Below are 24317 nucleotides of genomic sequence, written 5' to 3'. Positions count from 1 at the left end.
ACATTACTTCTCTGGCCAGCGATAAAGCCAAGGATGCAGCAATCTCTACCCTACGCTTTCCACAGTGACCTGCTGTGTATTGCGACTACACATAGAACATAGAACATACAATAGTACAGCAGAGTATAAGCCCTTCGGCCCACAATGTTGTGCCCACCCTTAAACCCTGCCTCCCATATATCCCCCACCTAAAATTCCTCCATATACCTGTCCAGTAGTCTCTTAAATTTCACTAGTGTATCTACCTCTACCACAGACTCAGTCCGTGGATTCCACACAACAACCACTCTCTGAGTAAAAAACCTTCCTCTAATATCCCCTTTGAACTTCCCACCCCTTACCTTAAAGCCATGTCCTCTTGTATTGAGCAGTGATGCCCTGGGGAAGAGGCGCTGGCTGTCCAGTCTATCTATTCCTCCTAATATCTTGTATACCACTGTCATGTCTCCTCTCATCCCCCTTCTCTCCAAAGAGTAAAACCCTATCTCCCATAATCTCTGATCATTATGCATACTTCTAAACCAGGCAGCATCCTGGTAAATCTTCTCTGTACCCTTTCCGATGCTCCCACATCCTTCCTACAGTGAGGCAACCAGAGCTGGACACAGTTCTCCAAGTGTGGGCTAACCGGAGTTTTATAGAACAGCTTCATCACCTCGCGACTCTTAAACTCTGTCCCTCGACTTATGAAAGCTAACACCCCATAAGCTTTCTTAACTATCCTATCTACCTGTGAGGCAACTTTCAGGTAAATTTCAGGAACTTACATGCGAGCTGTTAACTATGCTGATGATTTTCAAAACTTCCAGCCCATCCTCGCTCATAACGTCGACATGCTCTCTCACATCTGCCCGATTAACGCTGTCCTCACAAACGTCAAGATCCCGCTCACTGGTAAATACTGAAGTCAAGTCTTCATTCAGGACCTGCCCTACCTTCCCCGACCCCAATGCATGTTTCTTTTTCTATTCTAGACCAGTTCCTATTTTCAAACCCGTCCTTCTTTTCTTCTTCTTCACATAAATTAATAACGTCTTGGGCGTTTCCTTAATCTTAGTTGCTAAGTCCATTCTTCTTCTTCTCCTTCATGTGCCTTGCGCGGTACACGCTTGGGCGATCATGGCTTTCCACATCGAACGATCCCACGCAGCGTCAATTATATCTCGCACACTTAGATCTGTTAGTTCTTTCACAGTGTTCATATATTTTATTTTTTGAAGCCGGAACTGTAGCCGGTTAGAAGATGAAGTCTTGATCCTCCAAATTGTTTTGAACTGTGACAGTGTTTTTATCAGAGGCACCATGGAGACTAAAAATATCTGAGTTGAAATGTTGTCCTTCACCCACTGACTTGCTTTGTAAGCTTTTAATAGTGTAGAAAAGTCAAAGGATTTGTGTACGGGAATCACAAACACAACAGCACGTTAGTTCCGCTGTATCTGTCAGTTGGCCAGCGCTTGGATGTGGCGGGGGAGATGCTGGAGAAGACAGCGCCCCACTCGCTAGAAGGAGAGCCCCAGCACGTGCCCGTGTCCGTGATATGATTGGATACATTGCCATGACGTTGATAGAAGGGCGATGTCATTCACTGGCTCTCATTTTGGAAGGGATTCAGTAGGCCATCGCAGATACACCAACAGCTTCGCACTGGGAAGCGACTGTTCACCTGCTTCGTGTGTGCAAAGAGACTCATTCAGTTAACCTACCTTGTGATGCTCCAGTGAATTCACAATAAATAGAGACCATATTTCTGTCTACAGTGAGAAAAGAGGTTTACTCAACCATTCCAGCTGCTGCAACACCAGCAACTTCACACCAGAGAGGAAGTTCAAATCAGCTCTGTGTTAAATATTTAACCATCACGGTGACTGAAGGCAATGCAGGTTTATGAGGGACAGTTACTGTCAGATTCTGCAGTTCTTGCGGCTGCTCATCGCACCAAGGACTAAATCCTGCTCACTGAGCATTGGAGGAGTACGTTTTGCTAATGTTAGCCTTAAACTTGACTTATTTTTAATATTGTGGATCTGTGAAGGATAAATCAGTTCTGTATCAAATCCTGTGTCTCAGGTTCTTAATGTCTCCGCCACACTCTCAATGTACACTAGGGAGGCCGCTTGGCCCATCTGGACCCGCCCATGTTTCTGTTCCATACCAGTATATCAAAATCTGTCCCTGCCGTACCACTCTCACTCTCCCTGTGATGACAGTTTGCAACTAGTCACCACTCCACGGGAAAATAGATTTCCCTTGAATTTCATAGAATCATAGAAATCTACAGCAAATTACAGGCGCTTTGGCCCATAGTGTTATGCCGACCATGTAACCTACTCTTAAAAACTGCCTAGAATTGCCCTACCGCATAGCCCTCTATTTTTCTATGCTCCCTGTACCAATCCAAGAATCTCTTAAAATACACTATTATTTTCGCCTCCATCACCGTTATCGCCAGTGCATTCCGCACACCTACATCTCTTTGTGTAAAAAAACTAAGCTCTGACATCTCCTCTGTAACTACCTCCAAGCAGGTTAAACATATGACACCTCGTGTTAGCCGTTTCAGCTCTGGGAAAAAGACTCTGGCTCTCCACACGACCAATGCCTCTCATCATACTATACACCTGCATGAATTTCCTGCACGGTTTTCCCCAGGCTGAATAAGACGTTGAGCTCACTGTGGTTTTAACGTTCTTCAGGGCTCTGGACTAAGGTGGTTAAGCTCTTTCTTCACTACCCTTTTCAATGTTTTGTGTCATTTTCTCTAATTTCAAAGGACTGTGTCTCAGACAGCTGGGTGCACCTCCAAAGTCTGATAACAGTCTAGTGAGTGAATCTTCGATGGTGCAGAGTCAGAAACTAACGAATTGCCAGCCTGAGTCAGGTCTTTCGGGCTCCGGAGAGAGTTAGGGCCTAGAGTTTACAAGGAGGAGGAGGACGAGGAATCAGACCAGCAGGATGTGGCTATAAATTAAAGATATGACACAATAATGGAGGAAATCAACAGATCAGGCCACAAACGTGGAGAGGTATAAATAGACAACGTTTAGGCCGAGCCCGTTCAGCATGCCTAGACTGTGCACTCCTCTGCTTAGTTGCTGTCTGAACTGCAGAATTCCTCCAGCATTTTATGTGTGTGCGTCTCTTTATTTCCAGCAATTGCAAAATCTGTTGTGTTTCATATCTGCATTTGTAAGAGGATGGTTCTTTGTCATTAGTTACATAGAATACCTGTCGATGTTGAGTACATTGGTTATGGGAGCCGCCACACACACACACACACACACACACACACACACACACACACACACACACACACACACACACACACACACACACACACACACACACACACACACACACACACAAAACTGAGGTATGGGCAAGGATCCGGTGCTTGCAGAAAGAATGGGGTATTTTAAGAGGCTCGTGGATGGATAGAAAAATAAGGGGCTCTGGGGAACTCTAAGTAATTTCTAAAGTAATGTTCGGCACAGCATTGTGGGCTGAATTGTGGGCTGAAAGGGCCTGTATTGTGCTGTAGGTTTTCTGTGTTTTTTTTTCTATGTTGGAAATCCAAGAAACACACACAAAATGCTGGAGGAAATCAACATTATTATTCTTTTCCATGGGTACAGCCTGGCCTACTGAGTTCCTCCAGCATTTTGTGTGTGCTCGTTGTTCTACCTCCTCTTGTTCTGGAATTTTTTTTTACCTGTGAGAACAGGTTTAGACCCATTCTCTTTGGGTACAAAATGATATCAAACGCTTTTTCCCTGGGCAACAAGTAGCTTTCATATCACAAATGTGCCAGACACCAGTGAGACAGACTACTGCCGTTCCCTTAATATTCACTGGCATTGCTAGCAATCAGTTCACCACCTTCACTCACCTGGGGAGGGTGCAGGGGAAATATTTATGTACAATACAGAAACTGTTGTTACCTGTGTGTATTGTGGTGATGCAAAAGTTGCTGGAGAATTTGCAAGTGGGAAGAAGTGGAGAATTATTTTGAAATCTGACTTTTTAAAGCATAATTTAGCAAGCAAATCACGTATAGACGTTGTTCAAAAGCTCTGTTCAGAAAATCCTTCATTACCCGCTACAGACCTGTTACATAGTTTGTGTGAGAGTGCAGATAAAATCGATCAAGCCCGGAGGAGATCAAAGTTCTTATTGACAGTGATTTGTCAGCTGTTGAAATGAGTACCTTCAAATATAAAATTCATTGCGCACCATGTTGTCACTGGGTAACAAATGCACAGCACAAGACTTTTGCGCACATATTTCAAGTTCGAGTAGACATTGGTGGGAAGGTGGGCAGAACTAGAAGGGGACTAATATCCTTGTAGTAAGGCTTGCTAGTGCTTCCCTGTGGGGTGGGTGATTAAACTAAAGTTGCAGGGAGGATTGGAGCCAGAACGACAGAATAGATAGAGGAGAGATTGAATTGAATTGACTTTATTACATCCATCCTTCATATATATGAAGAGTAGAAATCATTATGTTACGTCTCCATCTAAATGCGCAATGTGCAATTTACAGTGATGTTTAATAATCATATGTACAACAGGATATTTAAAATAACATAGAAATACAATTGTATCAGCATAAGTTAAGCAGTCTGATGGCCTGGTGGAAGAAGCTGTTCCGGAACCTACTGGTCCTGGCTTTTATGCTGCGGTGCCGTTTCCCGGATGGTAGCAGCTGGAACAGTCTGTGGTTGGGGTGACGGAGCTCCCCAATGATCTTACAAGTCCTTTTTACACAATAATGTAAATATACAGGATAGTGGGAAGTTCACATCTACAGACAGGCTGGGCTGTCCGCGCCACTCTCTGCAGAGTCCTGCGACTGGGGGAAGTATAGTTCCCATACCAGGCAGTGATGCAGGCTCTCAGGATGCTGTCAACTGAGCCACACTAGAAAGTTCTTGGGATTTGGGTACCATACCAAACTTCTTCAACAGTCTGAGGTGAAAGAAACACTGTTGTGTATTTTCACCACACAGGGGATTTGTACAGACCAGGTGAGATCCTCTGTGATGTGTATGCCGAGGAACTTAAAGTTGTTCATCCTCTCAACAGCAGATCCACCGATGTCAAAAGGATTTACCCTGTCTCCATTCCTCCTGTAATCCACAACCAGCTCCTTTGTTTTTTGCAGCATTGAAGCAGAGGTTGTTTTCTTGACACCAGACAGATGTTGTTCAGACCTCAGACAAAGTCAACAATCAAAAGGTTGAACATAATGAAATGACTGTTTTAAGCTGTGTATATCACAATGCAAGAAGCATCATAGGAAAGCCAGATGAGACCAGGACATGGAGTTATGATATTGTAACCATTACTAGGCGTTGGGTGCACCTAACAGTCTGAGGGATTTAGAGGAACAAATTTGTAGAGAAACCACAGATTATGCCAAAAAACGAGGGTTGAGACTGTAAGCGATTTTAAATTTCTAAATATTAACTAGGACTCCCATACTGTAAAAAGGACTAGATGGGGTAGAGTTTGTAAATGTGCATTTAATCAGTACGTTGAATTTCCGACGTAGAAGTGGGCAATAAGCTATTAGGAAATGATCCAGGGCTAGTGACAGAAATTAGTGTATGTGAACACTTTGTATCTGGTGGTCATAATGCCATGAGATTCCAAGAAAATATAGAAAAACAGAGATCCGGACAATGGTTTGAGATTCTAAATTGGAGAAAGGTCAATTTTGATGGTATCAGAAAGGATCTAAGAAGTGTAGCTTGGGACAGGCTGTTTTCTGGCAAAGGTGTACTTAGTGAGTGGGAGGCCTTCAGAAGTGAAATTTTGAGGGTGTAGAGTTTGTATGTGCCTGCCAAAATAAAAGTTGAAAGGTAACTGGTGCCGAGTACCTTGTTTTCAGGAGATATTGAGGTCCTGCATATTTTATTCCTCTGAATGCCTCAGGTTGTTGGGTGCAACCGAGACTTGTTAATGATTGCAATATATAATTTCATGCGCTGAGCTCATCTGACGTTTTTTAGTCGTCTTCTGTTATTTTTTAAAAGCTTCCCAATATTTCTTGCTCTATTATTTGCCCTCTCTTTGGCTTTTATGTTGGCTTTGGCTATCCATTTCAGCCATGGTTGTGTCCTCCTGCCTTTAGAGTGCTTCATTGAGATGTATCTGCCATGCACCTCCCGAATTGCTCCCAGAAACTCCAGCCATTGCTGCTCCATCATCATTCCGACCAGTTTCACTTTCCAATCAAGTTTGGACAAAGAAGCATGGAGAAGTTCAGTGCAGAAACAGGCCATTTGTGCTATCTAGCCAATGCTGAAAATACTTAAGCTGTCGTGGGCAAAGTACTGGAGAGTTTAACATCGGTAGCTGAGCGAAGGGCGCTGAGTAGGCTACGGTCAATTATGGAAAACCCTGAACATCCTCTACATAGCACCATCCAGAGACAGAGAAGCAGTTTCAGCGACAGGTTACTGTCGATGCAATGCTCCTCAGACAGGATGAAGAGGTCAATACTCCCCAATGCCATTAGGCTTTACAATTCAACTGCCAGGACTTAAGAACTTTTTTTTTTTAAAGCTATTATTAATGCTTTTTGAGTTAGTGATTTAGATGCATATCATATTATTACTGAGTTAAGTATTGTATGTAATGAGTTTTTGCTACAACAAGTGTATGGGACATTGGAAAAAATGTTGAATTTCCCCATGGGGATGAATAAAGTATCTATCTATCTATCTATCTATCTATCTATCTATCTATCTATCTATCTATCTATCTATCTATCTATCTATCTATCTATCTATCTATCTAATGCTGTGACCTACACTGGGACCATAGCCCTCCATACCACTACAATCCAGTTACCTGTCCAAACTTCATTTAAATGGTGAATTCGAGCTCACAAGCACCACGTGCTGGCATCTCATTCCACACTCTCTACCTGGAGCTTAGAAGAATAGCGGGCTATGCACTAGGGAAATTCTTTGCAGAGTAAATTACACAGTTGGCAGGAAGATTGTGGGCTGACTGGCCTGGAACATGCTGTGGATTTCTATGTTGAACAGCGAAATATCTTTGGCTATCCTACAATCTTCTGATAACTCCCCCATCACTAAGGACGATTTAATTATCTCTGCTTGGCCATGATAATTTCTGCACTTGCCTCTCGTAGGATCCGACGGAGCACCTTGTCATGCCCTGGAGATTTATCCACCCTAACCTACCTCAGGATAGCAAACATCTCCATTAATCTGTACAGGGTCCACAGTTTTAATGCCGCTTTTCCACACTCCCATAGACCTTATGTCCATCTCCTGAGTAAATAGAGATGAAAAAATATATAAGATTTACCCCTTCTGCTTTGGTTCCACATATGGATTGTCATTCCGGTCTTCCAGAAGACCAACTTTGTGCTTTACAGTCCTGTTGCTATTAATCTATCGCTAGAGTACCTGAGGATTATCCTTCATCTTTTCTGCGAGGGCAACCTTATTCCTTCTTTTAGCCATCCTGATTTATTTCTTATGTGTTCTCTTGCATTTCGTATACTCCTACCTGTCTATCCCTGTTACACAACTCCATTTTGTGCTTCACTAGGGTTTCAACATCTCTTAAAAAAAAAAAAGGTTCCCTACAGTTAACACGAGGAAATCTGCAGATACGGGAAATTCTATAGTTTCGGGCTGAGACCCTTCGTCAGGACTCGGCCCGAAATGTCAACAATGCTTCTCCCTATAGATGCTGCCTGGCCTGCTGTGTTCTACAAGCGTTTTGTGTGTGTTGTTGTTCCCTACAGTTTCTATCTTTCCCTTTTATTCTGACAAGCACATTCCCGCTTTGTACTTTCAAAATTTCTCTTTGAAGGCCTCCCACTTACCAAAAGCACCTTTGCCATGAAGCAGCCTCTCCCAGTCTACAGTTGCCAGATCCTAGTGTCGTAATTCCAGGTGTTGTTCCATGCCCTGAACACATCCGCCTTTCTTACACTGCTCCTTGTATTGAAATGTACAGAGCTCAGCATATTCACTACACCATGCTCAACGTTTTTCATTCCTGAATTTGTCTGAGGACTGAACAACATTTGTCTCGACAACTCCTCCACTATCTGTTCTATTATTCATGCTCCCATTCCCCCTGTGACTTCAGCTTAAACACCCCCCCTTCCCCCACCTCCCACGATGCAGCTTCATCACCCCTTTGGGTTTCCTCTCCCAGATCAATAAAATGGAGGTGGATACCAGGTGCAGGCAAATAGGAACAAATGGGGTACTTGCGAAGTACAGGAAATTCATGTGAACTCTTATGAAAGAAATAAGAGAAGGCATGAGCTTGCCGCAGCAGAGAAGGTGAAGGAGAACCCTAAGGGACTCTGCTGATATGTTAAGGGAAAAAGTTTGCAAGGGAAAAAAATAATCCTCTGGAAGTTCGGAATGGTAATCCATACAAGGAGACAATATATATATATATATAGGGAGATTTTTTTTTGCTTCTGTCTTTACTCAGGAGATGGACACAGTCTATAGAAGTGAGGCAAAGCAGCATCAACTTGATAGACCTTGTACAGATTACCGAGGTGGAAGTTTTTGCTGTCTTAATGAAAATTAGTGTGGATAAATCCCCAGGGTTTGACAAGTTGTTCATTAGGACGCTGCGGAAGACAAGTGCAGAAATTGTCGGCGCCCAAGCACTATAGGTCTTATATAGTGAATGGTTGGGCACTGAGGAGTGCTGTTGAAGAAAGGGATCTAGGAATACAGGTCTATATTTCACTAAAAGTGGTATCACAGTTCGATAGGGACGGAAAGAAAGATTTTAGCACACTGGGCTTCATAAACCAAAGTAATGAGTACAGGAGATGGATGTTATGTTGACTTTGTACAGGACATTAGTGAGGCCTAATTTGGAGTATTGTGAGCAGTTTTGGTCACCATCCTACAGGAAAGATGTAAAAGCGGTTGAAAGTGTTCAGAGAAAATTCACAAGGATGTTGCTAGGTCTGGAGGACTTGGGTTATAAGAAAAGATTGAACACATCAGGACTTTATTCATTGGACCGTAGAAGAGTGAGGGGAGATTTGATAGAGGTATACCACAATTATTAGTGGTAGAGATGGGGTAAATGCAAGCTGGCTTTTTTTCCATTGAGATGGGGTGGGACTACAACCAGAGGCCATGGGTTAAGGGTAAAAAGTGAGGCATAAGGGAACATGAGGGAAAACAACTTCACAAGACTGTTATGCAGGTGTGGAATGAACAGCCAGCACAAGCGGTGCATGCAAGCTCAATTTCAACATTTAAGAGGTTTGTAAGGGTACCTGAATGGCAGGGGTATGGGAATAGAAAGTTTAAATAGCTCAACACCAACTACTAGAGTCTGTGTCTGTGTTGTACTTTTCTATGACTGTGACAAGAACCTTAAATAATACTAATATTCACTCTAATTCCTTTTAACAGCTGTGCAGACTAACCATACATCTGGGTAGGAGACATTTACATGGCGTTAAAACTGTGGCACTTTAAATTAACAGTACATAAAACAAAATCACAATTGCACGTTAACAAAGGCTATTTGCGTGAGAGTGTTTCAGTTACTGTGGGGCCTGGCACCCTGGCACTCAGGGGTAACAGGGAATAATACCAATAAAGAGTGTCAGACTGAGCCAGGTCACAGATTGGAGATGGAAGAAATACCACGTTCTTATAGAGACAGGAAGAACATCAGAGAATTTGATGGTCATTCCAGATACCAGCACTGGGCCCAGTTAGAAGATGATTTCTCTCTCCAACTTGGGTTGAACTTCACTGAAACAGTGTAATGCCAGATCACCGCTTGGCAACTGAAGTGATCTCATTTGAAATGTTGTCCTTCACCATTGATGGATTTTGTAAATCTTTTTACAGGTTAAAGATGACAAGGAATTTGTCTACGGGAATCTCGACCACAACACACCAGTTTTGTTGTCTCTGTCTGGATGTTTAAGAATGGAGCAAGGGATTCACTCAATCATCATTCCTACTCAGACTGTGGGGAGGGATTCAATCGGTCATGTGACCAACTGGCATGCCTGCCAGTTTACACAGGGGAGAGGCGATTCACCTTTTCAGACTGTGTGGATTCAAGGTCATCTCATGAAGGTACATTAGGAAATTCACACTGGGACAAGGCCATTCACTTGTTCTGTGGGTGAGAAGGGGTACAGTCAGTCATCCCACCTGTGTTCACACTGGGCAGTCTGGTCATCTGTTAAATTTGTGGGGAAGGATTCACTCAGTCATCTGACCTAATGGCTCACCAACAAGTTCACACCGGGGAGCAGCCGTTCACCTGCTCAGACTGTGGGAAGGGATTCACTTGCTCATCTAAATTGAAGGTACATCAGCAAGTCCAAACTGGAGAGAGGCCGTTCACCAGCTCAGACTGTGGGAAGGGTTTCACTCAGTCATCTCATCCACTGAGACACCAGCAAATTCACATTGGGGAGAGGCCGATCATCTGCTCAGAATGTGGGAAGAAGTTTCATTCAGTCATCTCATCTAGAGATACACCAGCGAGTTCTCACTGGGGAAAGGCCAATCACTTGTTCAGACTGTGGGAAGGGATTCACTAGATCACCCAACCTACAGAGACACCCGTCAGTTCACACTGAGGATAGGCTATTCACCTTCTCTGAATGCAGGAAGGCAATCAGACAATCATCTCATCTATTGAAACACTAGTGAGTTCACATTGGGTAGAGGCTGATCACTTGCTCAGACATTGGGAAGAGTTTCTGTCAGCCATCTCCACCAAATGTGAGTTCACACTGTGGGTGAAGAGGTTTCCCTTGAATTTTCTGCAGACTGAAGAAGTCGAGCTGACTGCAGTTCTGTGTGAGATGTTCATCGCCCCTCAAATCTCTGGCTGAGGAAGAATGACATTGGCAGTTAATCTCCTTAATCATGACACATTTCCACATTATGGGTCATTTTCCCTGCTTCTAAAGGGTTGTTAGAAAACACCCCTGTCCTCTAAAGACTGAAAGCAGAATGGGAAAACATCAGCTGCATGCTCAACGAAGCAGGGTCAGAAACCAGAGGCAGGTTTGCACAGGGCAGAGTTTGGGGCTCTGGATGATGAGGAGAAGGGAATCAGTAGCGGGGCGTGATAACGAATGACAGAGTAGCAATATTTAGAAGCTGATTGACAGAGAAAATGTATTGTTTTTCTGACTGATGACACAAGCAATACCTGTGGTGAGGTGCTGCACTCGTCGAGGAACATGTGTGTGTTGGGAATGGTTTTATCTATTGAGGGAGTTGCTGCTGCTTGTTTCTCTGGTAATATTATTAATGGCCTCCTAGGTTCCTCTAGTATTTTGTGTATGTGTTGCTAGGATTTCCAGCATCCACAGATTTGCTCCTGTTTTTGATAAAAGCAAGAGCGGGGTCATATAATATAGCAAGTATATAGTGGGAAGTTGGAGGATTGGAAAGCTTTAACATAACCAACAGGAGATAATTTTAAAAATACACAGGAGAGACAAGATGAAAAATTAAGGTAAGTCAGCCAATAACATCAAGTATTAAAAGTTGTTCAGATATATAAGGAGTCAAAGAGAGGCAAGAGTTGACATTGTACCACTGGAAGATGATGCTGGTGAGTTAGTAAAGAGCAAAGAAATAGCGGCCGAATGTAATGTTTTTTGTGTCAATCTGCACAGTCTAAGACAGGAGCAGTATAAGACCATAAGACATAGGAGCAGAAGTAGTCCATTCAGCCCCAACAAGCCTGCTCCACGGCCTACGGCCTAAGTAGTGTCTTTTAAATGATCAGCATTATCTCCTTGCTTATATATTCTACATCACTTTAAATAAATGCCAGCATTGCATTTGCCGTCTTTACCACAGACTCAACCTGTAAGTTAACCTTCTGGGAGTCTTTCCAGAGGACTCATATTCCTTACTTCTGTATTTTGAACCTTCCTCCCAATCAGATAATAGTGCACTATTGCTCCCTTTGCCAAAATGCATTATTGTCCATTTCCCAATGTGGTATTCCAACTGCCACTTTTTTGCCCGTTCTTGAAATTTGTCTGTGTCCTGCTGCAATCGCATTGTTCCCTCAGCACTATCAATGCCTCCACCTATCTTTGTATCATCAGCAAACCTTGCCACAAAGCCATCAATTCCATTATCCAAATCATTGACAAATAATGTGAAATGTAGCAGACCGAATACTGTCCCCTGAAGACCACTAGTCACTGCGAGCCAACCAGAAAAGTCTTCTTTTATTCCCACTCACTTTCTCTTGGCGGTCAGCCATTGCTCTATCCATGCCAGTATTTCTTCTGATTTTTATCCTGTTAAGCAGTCTCACATGTGACACCTTATCAGATGCTTTCTGAAAGTCCAAGTAAATTATATCCACTGCCTCTCGTTTATCCACCCTGCTTATGACTTCCTCGAACAACTCTAACAGATTTGTCAGGCAAGGTTTTCCTGGACAGAAGCTATGCTGGCTTTGACTAATTTTATCATTAGTCTCCAAGTACCCCAAAGCCACATCTGTTATAATATACTCAAACGCTTTCCCAGCCACTGAGGTTCAGCTAAACGGACTATAATTTGCTTCCTTTTGCCTTCATCCCTTCTCAAAGAGTGGATTGACATTTGCAATCTTCCTGTCTCCGGAATGCGCCTCCCTTCCGCATTTTATATAACTAGTATACATTATTATCTAGTCTGCCCTCATATTTCACCCTTCCCCTTCTTATAAGTTTTTTTTTTTTGAGTTGCCTGTTGCATTTTAAATGTTCCCCAATTATCAAACTTCCTACTCATTTTTGCTACCTTATATTATGCACTTTCCTTGGCTTTTATACAGTCCTTAACTTCATTTGACAACCATGGTAGCCTAGCCCCGCTGTTTGAGAAGTTCTTCTGCGGGACATATCTGTCCTGTATATTATAAAATATTCCCAGAAACGTCATCCATTTCTGCTCTGGTGTCATCCCCAATAGTATCCTTCTCCAAGGGAATCGCCTCTCTCATGCCTCTGTAATTCCCATTATTCAATTGCAACACTACGCATGTGACCTTTGCTGTTCCCTCACAAGTTGCAGTAGGAATTCAATCATATTATGATCACTGACTTCTAATGGTTCCTTTACATTAAAATCCCTAATCTGAACTGGTTTATCATACAACACCCAATCTAAGATAATAGTTCCCCGAGTAGGCTCAACCATCAGCTGCTCAAAAACACCATTTCGTAAGCATTCAATACATTCCCTCTCTTGCGACCTGACTCAAATCTGACTTTCGACATTCTCCTGCAGACTGAAGTCACCCACTACAATTGTGTCATTAAATTTATTATATAAATGCCAAATATTCAGGAGTATCTGGGACAGAAGTGAGTATAAATGCTTTACTAAGGAAAGAAGGTGTTTTGGAAGCTGAAAGGCCTGAAGGTAGATAAGACTCCTGGACAAGAAGGTGAACACCATAGGGTTCAGAAAGAGGTAACTGAAGAGATTGTGAAGGCATTAGAGTCATAAAACACTACAACACAGGAAAATGACATTCGGCCAATCTAGTCCGTGTCAAAGCATTAATCTGCCGTGTTCCAACAACTTCCACTTCGACCATAGCCTCCCATATCCTTCTCATCCATGGACATAAGTAAACTTCTCTTAAAGGTTGAAATCGTCTCTGCTACTTGCTCTGGCAGCTCGCTGCACACTCTCCCTGCCTCTGAATGAAGAAGTTCCCCCTTAGTTTTCTCTTAAAGTAATGAGTAATGATCCATCAAGAATCACTAGATTTTGGAACGGTTCTGGCTGACTAGAAAGATACAAATATCACTCCACACTTTAATGAAAGACGGAGGCAGAAGAAAGATAATTATAGGACAGCTAGTCTGATCTCAGTGGTCAGGAGGATATCAGACTGTTATAACGGTGAGTTTTTCGGGTACTCTAATTGGGGACGTATGATGAAGTAGGCCAAAGCCAGCAGGATTCCTTCAGAGAAAATCTTGTCTGACAAATCTCTTGCAATTCCTTGATGAAATAGTAGGCAAGATAGATAAAGCAGAGGTAGAGAATGTTGTTTGTTTGGATTTTCAGATGATCTTTAACAAGGTACCCAATGCAAGGCTTATTGAGAATGTAAGGAGGCATGGGATCCAAGGGGACATTGCTTTGGTCATCCAGAACTGGTTTGCCTATAGAAGACAAAGAGCGGTTGTAGACGGCTCATATTCTGCTTGGAGGTCGATGACCAGTGATGTGCCTTAGGGATCTGTTCTCGGACCCCTATTCTTCGTAATTTTTATATATGACCTGAATGAGGAACTGGAGGGATTGGTTAGTGAATTAGCTGATGACACAAAGTTTGGGGGTGTTGTAGATAATGTGGAGGGCTGTCAGATGTTACAGCGGGATATTGATAAGATGTAAAACAGGGCTGAGAAGTGGCAGATGGAGTTCAACCCAGATAAATGTGAGGTGGCTCATTTTGGTAGGTCAAATATGATGGCAGAATATAGCTTAATGGTAAGAATCTTGGCAGTGTGGAGGATCAGCGGGATCTTGGGGTCCCAGTCCATAGGGCACGCAAAGCTGCTATGCAGGTTGACTCTGTGGTTAAGAAGGCATACGGTGCATTGACCTTCCGTGGATTGAGTTTACGAGCCGAGAGCTAATGTCGCAGCTATATAGGACCCTGGTCAGACACCACTTGGAATAATTTGCTAAATTCTGGTCGCCTCACTACAGGAACAATGTGGAAAACATAGAGAGGGTGCAAAGCGGATATGCAAGGATGTTGCCTGGATTGGGCAACATGCCTTATGAAAATAGGTTGAGTGAACTCGGCCTTTTCTCCTCGAAGTGACGGAGGATGAGAGGTGACCAGATAGAGGTGTATTAGGTGATCAGAGGTATTGATCGTGTGAACAGACAGAGGCATTTTTCCCAGGGCTGAAGTGACTAACACGAGCGGGCATAGTTTTCAGATGCTTGGAAGTAGGTACAGAGAATATATCGGGGTAAGTTTTTTACGCAGGGAGTGGTGAGTGCAAGGAATGGGCTGCCAGCGGCGGTGGTAGAGGGGGGAAAAATAGGGTCTTTTAAGAGTCTCCTGGATAGGTACATGGTGTTTAGAAGAAAGGGAGGACGAGATGGAAGACGAGGTAGTTCAAGGGTAAGGACATGTTCGGCCCAGCATTGTGGGCCGAAGTGCCTGTATTTTCCTGCAGGTTTCTTATGTTTCTATGTTTCTAACGTGCTGTACCTGAGGCTGCTTAACAAGATCACAGCTCATGGAATTACTGGAAAGATACTTGTTTGGATGAAGATTGACTGAATAATGTGAGCAATTCTGTTTTGCTGTCGGTAACTAAGGGGTTCCGTAGATGTCAATATTGAGACTGCATCTTTTCATGTTACATCTGAATGATATGGATGACGGAATTGATACCTTGGTGACGAACTTTGCAGTTGATACAAAGGTAGGTACGGGACAGGTAGTTCAGAGCAAAGCGGGACTCTGCAGAAGGACTTTGATAGGTCTGGAGATCAGGCATTGAAGTAACAGATGAAATACAATGTATGCAAGTGTATGGTCATGTACAATTGGTAGAAGGAATAAGGGTGTAGAAAAAAAAGGGAGAAAATTTAAAAATCAGAGGTGTATAGGTACTGTGGAGCCCTTGAGCAGGAGTCCCTAAAGGTTTGCTTGCAGATTGAGTTGATTAAGGATGACAACTGTAATGTTGGCATAATATAAGAGCAAGGATGTGAAACTGTTGCTTTATAATGCATTGGTCAGATCGCTCTTGGTGTACTGTGAGCAGTTTCCATCCTCTTATCTGAGAGAAAGATGAGCTCCTATTGGACCGGGTGCAGAGAAGGTCCACGAGAATGATTCCAGGAATGAAAGGGTTAACGTATGAGGAGCGTTAGATGGCTTTGGCCCTGTACTCGCTGATCTAGAAGAAAGAGAGGATATCTCATTGAAACCTATTAAATATTGAAAGGCCTCGACAGAGTGGCTATGAAGAAGATGCACTCCACACTGTGTGAGTCTGGGACCAGAGGCCACAGCCTCAATATATAGGGCATCCACTGAGAGCAGAGATAAGGATAAATTTCTTTAGTCAGGGAGTGGTAAATCTTTGGAATTCATTGCCACGGATGGAGTAGATGTCAAGTCATTGAGTGTATTTTAAATAGATGTTCAAAGATTCTGGGGAGAAGTCAGGAGAATGGGGTTGAGAGAGATAATCAATTGGACAGGAAGGAATGACGGAGCAGACTCGATTGGCTGAGCAACCTCTGCCTCATATCTCATTGCTTATCATCTGAAGAAGACTCTAGTGATGTTGCATTAGGGTTCGGTATTGTTAGGATATCCGCGCCTGAATTATTGTATTCATTTTTGATCGTTCTGCTATAGGAAAGAATACGTTAAGCTGGAATGAGTGCAGAGGAGATTTACGAGAATGCTGCCGATACTCGAGGGTCTGAGTTCTGGAGAGAAGGTTGGGCAGGTTGGGACTTCACACCTTGAAGTGCAGGAGATTGAGGCTGAACTTGTGCAGGTTTTCCAAGCTATGAGTGTACAGAAATGGGGAATGTGCACAGCTGAGTGAACTCAGCCTTTTCGACTCTGCCTCCCGCCTGTGGGCATGTAAGACATAGTTTCTTTCTGTCTGCCTTTAGTCTCTCCCTTTTCCGACTTAAACTTTGAAATTTTAACTTTATTCAGTCGGACCTGTAGAGCAACAGTTATAATTATGTTTACTGTAAGAAGCACCAAAAGGAATCTGGACCCAGACAACGGAAAACCTAAAAAAGCTGATGAGTCCTCGGAGGAACCGCCTTGGGTAAAGAGATTAGAGTTTCAAATCAACTATATCGTTACTGAAGTAACTCAACTTAAAAGATAAATTTCTCCCTTTTGAGGAAAAAGTTGATTCTCTGAGCCTCGATCTTAAAGAAGTTAGTCGAAATGCAGCTGACCTTTCCTCTCGTTTGGAAAAGGCTCAACAATGAATCGTCGATCTGGAAGTTCCGTCGCGTCGGAATAATATCCGAACTGTTGGATTAAAAGTGAAATCAGAACCTGTCAACGCACTGGATTATTTTGGTAAAATGTTTCAGTCTTTATTTCAGGAGACTTGCCCACAACCGCCGGAGATTGAAATGGCTCACAGAATCGGTGCTTTAAAACTTTTGGACCAAGGTAAAAACAGGCATACTGTTGTGCGTTTTCTACGTTTTAAAGACAAAGACCGCATTATTAAGCTTGTAAGGAAACAAAGGTTGTTTCAATTTCAAAGTTCGGAGATTCGTTTTTTTGAAGATTTTCCACGTAAAATTGTTAAGAAACGTTCTGGATTTGCTCCGGCTATGCGTTCGGCTTATCAGAAAAAGCTTTATCCATCGCTTCAATACCCAGCTAAATTAAGGCTTTCTGTAAAAATTTCTAGGGTTCGTATTTTTGATGACCCAGCCGAAGCATTGTGTTTTATTAATTCTCTGCCTGACGAGTCTGAAACCTGAAGTTTCAATGGTTTACAACTGTTTGATTGTCTCACGATATAAGGAGTGATGAAATCAGAAGATTTGATGTTTATAGAATGTCTTTACCTTAAAATGTACTTCAATCTCTGAAATAGACTGGTTTTGATGGTTTTGACCTTAGAAGACATAGCGGGAGAACTGTTGAAAGACTGTAGATAACTTTGAACCATCTAGAATTTTTTTTTCTGTTTGCAGCGTTTAACTGCTTTGTTGCTCCGTATGCTTTTGTAAAGATCATTTAAGTAATTATCTGGATTTCTTTACTTTTTAAAGATGGATTGAATAATTTAAAGATGCTGATTGTTTTTCTTCTGTGCTAATATTTCAAGAATCCTTTTGGACGTATCTTCTTTCCTTATCTAATATTATGAAAGTTATTCTCAAAATTGAAGGGTCGTTTTTCTTTAAAAAAAACAGTGTTCCTTCCAAATCAATTGTAATGAGCCATATGTCGAATGTAATGAGTTGTTTATCCGGAAGAGGGAGGCAGATTACTTTTTTTCATTTTTGCTTTTTATTTGGGCAGGTGGAGTTACAATTGCTTTTCATACATTCTTTGGGGCTTGCATCGATTGATATCGACTTATTTCTGGGCATTGTAGTTTGGGTGTTATATTTCTTTTTTCTTTTCTTATTTTTTATCCCCATTATGGAATCCTGGAGTGCACGCTAATTATTACTGTTGTTGTTTATCTCCGCTATTCTCCACTATCTTATCCTGACATGCATCTAACTACGTTTTTTAGATACAAAGTCTCATGATGATATTTAAAGAGTTAAATGTTTTAAGTTGGAATGTCCGTGGTTGGAACCAGCCTATTAAGCGCAAGAAAACATTTAAAACTATTAACCGATTCCAACCTGATATAATCTTTGCACAAGAGATGCATATCAGGTTATGTGATAAAATATATATTTTTTAATTTTGGAAGGATTCTCAGTTTGATGCAAACTCTCAAAGTAAAATTAGAGGGGTTTCTATTTTTATTGATTCCAATAATCCTTTTAATCTGGAGGATATTATAGCCGATATTAATGGTAGATTTATGATTGTTAAAGGAAAAAGCTATATAAGGAAAATGGTTTTGGTTAATATTTATGGAACAAATGAAGATGATCCCTCATTTTTTAAAACTGTCTTTGCTCTATTACCTAATCTAAATGAATATATGTTATTAATGGGTGGTGATTGTAATACTTGTTCAAATCCTCTAATAGATAAGTCATCATCCAAACATCAACTCCCTTAGCGTTCTTCATCACTTATTAATTCCTTTTTAATTGATTATGGCTTAATTGAAATTTGGAGGCATATGCATCCTAGTGATAGAGAATATTCTTTTTTTCTCACATGCTCATAATAAATATTTGAGAATCGACTATTTTATTGTCAACCCTCGGCTTCTATTTAATATTCAGAAATGTGAATATGATGCAATTGTTATCTCTGATCATGCTCCTTTAAACCTAATATTTGAACTGAAAGATATTGCTTCTACAAGACCACTTTGGCGTTTTCCAGAACATTTTTAACAAAGTTCAGGATTTGTTGAGTTTATTGAAACTCAGATAAAGAGATTTTTCCACTTTAATAATCCAGGAAACGTCTCAAAGTTAGTGATTTGGGATACATTAAAAGCCTATTTAAGTGGTCAGATTATTTCCTATATAGCTAAATTGAAGAAAGAGACAAGAATGGAATTAGATAAAATCTCTAAACAAATTATAGACTTAGATAACATCAGTGCAACCTCTCCAAATGTTGCTTTGTTTAAAAGAAGAGTGGAATTACAATCACAATGTAATTTATTATTAACTTAACTAATTCAAGGCTATTTGCTTAAATTGAAAAATCAGTTTTATATTTTTGCGGATAAAACTAATAAGCTCTTAGCTTCCCAATTAAGGGCAGCTGGAGCTAAAAGACACATTTTAAAGATTCGTAAAGAAAATGGAGTTATAACAAGTAACCATGAAGACATCAATAATATTTTTCAGGATTTTTATTCTGATTTTATAGATCTCAATTTCCTGCAGATTCCTTCAAAATGAAGGCTTTTTTTACATAAGATTAAATTTCCTCAAATTTCTGTTGAAGATCAACAGATGTTTGATGCTTCAATTACTGAACATGAAATTCAGAAGGCTACGTTGTCAATGCAATTAGGTAAAGCTCCTGGACTTGATGGTTATTCGGTAGGATTTTGCAAAAAATTTGGAAGATTACTTTCTCCATACCTTTTGGAAATATTTCATGAATCCTTTGAGAAGAGTAGTTTTCCTTCTTCTTTTTATGAACCTTCTATTTCCTTAATTCTTAAGAAAAATAAACATCCTACTGAATGTTCATCAATATAGACGTATTTCGTTATTAAATGTGGATGCAAAAATTATCGCTAAGATAATGGCTAACCATTTGGAAATATTTTTTAACTAAAATCATCTCTATGGATCAAGCAGGCTTCATTGAAGGCCGTTACTCTTTATGCAATTCTCGGAGATTGATGAACATTATATATTCATCATTATCTAAGGAACCCCAATGTGTTATTTCTCTTGATGGAAAAAAGGCATTTCATGGAGATGAGTGGTCATATTTGTTTAAAGTACATAAAATTGGTTTTGGTAATAATTTCAATAGGTGGATTCAAATGATCTATATGAATCCTATAGCTACGGTTATTACTAATAATTTCCGGTCCTCTTTTTTTCACTTTCACGTGGTACTAGACAGGGATGTCTATTAAGCCCTTTATTATTTAATCTCGTACTGGAGCCTTTGGCCATAACACTCCGTGAACCTAAATATATACATGGTATTTCTATGAAATTGACCATACATAAGATTTCTCTTTACGCAGATGATTTTGGTTTTTATTTAGAACCCTGAGGAATCAATTCCTAACCTTTTGGAAATACAAAAAGATTTTGGAAAATTTTCAGGATATAAACTTAACTTGAATAAAAGTGAATTGTTTCCATAAATGCCCCTGTTTTTATATATAATGATATTCCATTTAGAATTGTTAATTCTTTGAAATATTTAAGTATTATAATTGCTAAAGCATATAAAGATCTTTAATGGACTCCATGAAACAACTGTTTACTACATGGAAATCCACTTACTCTATCTTTAATAAGTCGTATCCATGCCGTGAAAACAAAGATTTTACCTAGATTTTTATATATTTTTTAAAAATATACCTATATTTTAACAAAAATGTTTTTGATCAAATTGACTATTATTTCGTCAATATTTGGAACAATAAAAGTGCAAGAATTAATAAGTATAATTTACAAAAATCTAAAAAACCACGGTGGGCTTGCACTTCCTAATATAAGACTGTATTATTGGGCTGTTAATACCTGACAATTTGTTTTTGGTTATATTGGCTCGATAAGAGGCAAAAACAAGTTTGGATTGATTTGGAATTAAAAGCTGTCAAACAATTTTATTTATCCTCATTATTAGGAGCTCCATTCCGTTTACAACTCTCTAACATTCCAAATTTAAATCTGTACTCTGTTATAAAAAGTCCTTAGGGATTTGGTTTCAGTTTCGCAATTTTTAAAATTTTAAACAATTTAAAGTGTTTAGTTTTCTATACGATTTTTTTTTATTTAAACCTTCAACAACCGATCCCATTTTTCTCTTATGGAGAAATAAGCGGATCCGTTCTCTTACAAATTTATTTTCTGATGGTTGATTGATGACTTTTGAAGAGGTAATTAGCAAATATTCTTTCTCTCTCATACACACTACCTGCAATATTTTCAGATTAGACATTTCTTACAAAAAATACTTATCTAAGTTTCCATATGTGCAAGAATCTGATTTGTTGGATACCATTTTGCATTTGAATCCTTTAGTAAGCGGTTCCATTGGTAGAATTTATAATTTATTTTTTACTACAAAAGATAACCTCTCACTAAAGATCAAACCAAGATTGGGAGAGAGAACTTAATATGACCTTTGTTGATGAAGATTGTTTGTGAGCTCTGAAAATGGCAAATTCTTCTTCGATATGTGCCAATCACTGTTTAATTCAATTTAAAATTGTACACCGTTATTATTTAACAAAGGAGAGACTACCCAGAGTACTTCCTAGCATAGACAATTACTGTGATATGTATAAAACTGAAGTAGCCACTTTGTCACATATGTTCTCCTCATGTTCTTCATTAAAATCTTTTTGGAAATCTTTATTTTCTACAATTTCTAAAGCCCTGAAAATTAATTTACAACCCAATACATTGACTGTTCTATTTGGAATAGTTCTGCATCATATTCAGGGTATTCATCTTCAGATCAACATGTAATTGCATTTGTTACATTGTTGCAGAAAGGCTATTTTATTAAAATGGAAAGATAACCTCTCGTACATTAATTCAATGGTCTTCTCAAGTAATGTTATGTCTCAGTTTGGAAAAAATAGTAGTAGAACTTTTGATTCTCGATTCGATTTTGAGAGAAGATGAGGCTCTTTTGCCAAATATTATCATTTAATTTGAAATATTTTATATGGTTTCCTTCCAATTCTATTCCATATAAACATGAAATTGGCAGTTGATTATTCTTTTTCTTTATATATACCGATCATGGTAAGACGTATTGCTCCGGGAGTTGATTCCTAATGTTTTTTTTTTCTTTTCCTTTTTTTTTGTAGGTAGTGGTTTTGTTTAGTTAGTTAGTTGGGGTTCTCTTTTTTTCCTTCTTTCTTTTTTTTCATTTTCACATATGATCAGCTTTATTAATTGTATATATATCAATTTGTTGAAGTTTTGTATCATCTTATAGCTGTAGAAGATTATGTATCAACAAAAAGTTTCTAAAAATGATATGAAATGACCTTTTCACCTTGGAGTGTCGGAGGATGAGATGCGACCTGATGGAGGTGTATAAGGGATGACAAGCATTGATCGTGTGGATGGTTAGAGGCTTTTTCCCAGGGCTGAAATGGCTGCCATAAGAGGGGACCAGGTTTAAGGTGCTGGGGAGTAGGTACAGAGGAGATGTCAGGGGTAAGTTTTTTACGCAGAGAGTAGTGGAGTGCGTGGAAAAGGCTGCTGGCAACGGTGATGGAGGCGGATACGAGAGGGTCTTTTAAGAGACTTTTGAATATGTACATGGAGCTTAGAAAAATAGAGGGCTATGGGTAACCCCAGTAATTTCTATGGTAGGGACATGCTCAGCACAACTCTTGGGCTGAAGGACCTGTATTGTGCTGTAGGTTTCCTATGTGTTTTTACTTTTTTTTTCCCTTTCTGCTACTTTTGTGGAATTAGCAACCAGAGGGCACAGATGTAAGGTGAGAAAAGATTGATTTAATCGGGATGCCAGGGAAAAGAAGTACTAATCCACTCTCCTTCTGGTGCATTGTTTAACTAACACGATGAGTGCACCCTCACGTTGGAGGAGCAAAACCTGATATTACATCTAGGTAGTTTACAACCTGATGACATGAACATCGATATCTTTACTTCTACCTCGACCTTTTCTTTCATCAGCCCACACGCCCATCTCATCATTCTGTTTCCCCACTTCTTTCTTCTCCACTGTGAATCGTCTTCCTCTGGTTCCTCCTTTTTTCCATGGTCCGCTCTCCTATCCTATCGGATTCCTTCCTTTCAGTCCTTTGCATTTTCCACCTTCCACCTCACAGTGTCTCACTTCATCTCCCACCTCCCCCACCCCACACCTTCACTCCTATCGGGCTTCACCTATCATCTACCAGCTTGGACGCTTTCCACTCCCCGCACCATCTTCTTCCGGCTTCTCTCCACTTCCATTCCCGATGATGGGTCTCGGCAGGAAATCTCTGTTTTGCTATATCCCCCTCAAAAGCTACCTGACCTCCTGACTTTCTTCAACATTTTGTGCATGTTACTCTGCATCTCCAGCATCTGCAGAATGTCATCGGGCAGAGTGCAGAATACAGAAACTACATTGGGTCACACTAATATCGAGGAGGCCACACCTGGAAACTGGAATCAGTAGATGGTCCCAATAGGCACGATGTTGAATAGTTGCCTCATATGGAAATAATTGTTTGGGACCCTGACTAGTGGTGACGAGAGTGGTTTGGGGCAGGTCTGGCACTTCATCCACTTACAGAGTTGGCTTCCAGCCCCCGACACCTCTCTTATTGCACCAAACCTCTCCCTTTTGTTGACAACATTGCCACTTGGTGGCGATTTGCCACAATAACAGGACCCCCTGATTTGTGGACTCCATTGTCACCAGGTGGTGTTCTGCGCAATAACGCTGAGAGACATAAATGAGATACTGCAGTCTGCTGAAATTTTCATTCACGATTGAAGGTTGTTTAATTCTATTTCTGGCCGGCAAGGGCAAATGAGATCGAAATAATTGTTACTCCGGCTCCAATGCGACACAAAGAAACAATAGTAAAAACATATATCGATGGGTTATATATTGTGTACGCATTGTTTGTATTACCAATAAGTGACGCTCGGCATAGGATGTCTGCACATTAGATAACAGACAGAAATGATAAAGTAGAGGTGTTTGGTGGTGTGGAAGGGGTGGGTTAGTGGGTAGAAATATTTAACAGCCTTGCTGCATGGGAAAAGTAGCTGTCCCAGAGCTTGGTAGCCCTGGTGAGATGCTGCGTAGTCTCCTCCCCGATGGGAGTGGGACAAACAGTCTATGAGCGGGACGTGTGACGAGATCTGAAGGACTATTCTAAAGTGGACTGTTCCTTTAAACGAGAGAGAGAGAGAGAGAGAGAGA

This window comes from Hemitrygon akajei, chromosome 7 (assembly GCF_048418815.1).
Source record: "Hemitrygon akajei chromosome 7, sHemAka1.3, whole genome shotgun sequence".
Classification (NCBI taxonomy): domain Eukaryota; kingdom Metazoa; phylum Chordata; class Chondrichthyes; order Myliobatiformes; family Dasyatidae; genus Hemitrygon; species Hemitrygon akajei.
The sequence above is the reverse complement of the archived record's forward strand: the minus strand, read 5'-3'. Positions refer to the sequence as shown.